Raw genomic sequence first — 908 nt, 5'->3', positions numbered from 1 at the left:
GATAAATACACTAAAATCCCCATAAATCTGGCAGAGCAGCGCGCGGCCGGGAGCGGGAGAAAACCCCAGCGTGGTCGTTCCCATCACGTTAGTTTGAAATAACTGTCTGAATACGGGGGAAAAAAAATAATTAAAACCAAATAAATGCCAGGCTCCGCGCCGGGCCCCGCTGCCCTCCGTGGCGCGGCGGGCAGGCTGCGGGGCAGGGACGGATGCTGCCCGGTTCCCCGGCCTGCAGCCCCCGCAACGGGCCCGGGCTGGGGCTTGCTGGCGACTGCAGCAGCGAGCGGCCAGGCCACGGGGAGCCGAGGCTACAGCCTCCCCGATGGGGCTGCGGCGCCGCAACCCCGGGGATTTCCCTTCTTTTTTATTTTTTTTTTTTTTCTCCTTTTTTTTCCTTTTTTTCAACCAAAACCCAACACGGTTTTACTATTTGCAGTCACTGGTGTGCTTTGGGCCGGGCAGGAGAGGCGCAGCCTGAATCAACAGGCGTTTTTTGGGGAGTTTGCAGCAGCAGCAGCCGGGGCGCCGATCGGGCTCTGCCATCCCCCCGAAGGCGCACATCAACCCGTACGCTTTTGGGGCAGAAAATACTACCAATGGGGAAAAAAAATTAATAACATAAAATAATCACAACCAGCTCCCCAGAGCGCGGCCGGGCGCTGCTGCAGGTCCCGTTTCCCTGGCTCTCCCCTTCCGTTCCCCGGCCGCTGATTTCGGGGGAAAAAAGGGAAGCTTTGGTCGCGATCTCTCAAACCTCCGAGCTGGAGGCAGGGGGAGGGATCCCCCTCACCCGGGGAGCGGGGCAGGGGGCGGCGGGGAGCGACCCCTCCGCCCGCCGGACAGCGGGCAGCAGCCGCCGCTCCAGCCCGACGGCGCGGCCGGGGGAGACGCGGGAGCCGGGCAGA

At 61.9% G+C, this 908-nt stretch overlaps 1 protein-coding gene and 1 long non-coding RNA gene across 3 annotated transcripts in view; one reads left to right on the top strand and one right to left on the bottom strand.

Annotated features, from left to right (window-relative positions):
• The window catches only part of LOC106888781, a 10,236-nt gene that overhangs the window by 1,737 nt on the left and 7,591 nt on the right, over nt 1-908 (top strand). The window lies entirely within an intron of this gene.
• The window catches only part of GATA2 (GATA binding protein 2), an 18,926-nt gene that overhangs the window by 12,493 nt on the left and 5,525 nt on the right, over nt 1-908 (bottom strand). The gene's annotated exons all lie outside the window — the stretch shown is intronic.

This window comes from Calidris pugnax, unplaced genomic scaffold (assembly GCF_001431845.1).
Source record: "Calidris pugnax isolate Ruff unplaced genomic scaffold, ASM143184v1 scaffold128, whole genome shotgun sequence".
Classification (NCBI taxonomy): domain Eukaryota; kingdom Metazoa; phylum Chordata; class Aves; order Charadriiformes; family Scolopacidae; genus Calidris; species Calidris pugnax.
The sequence above is the reverse complement of the archived record's forward strand: the minus strand, read 5'-3'. Positions and strand labels throughout refer to the sequence as shown.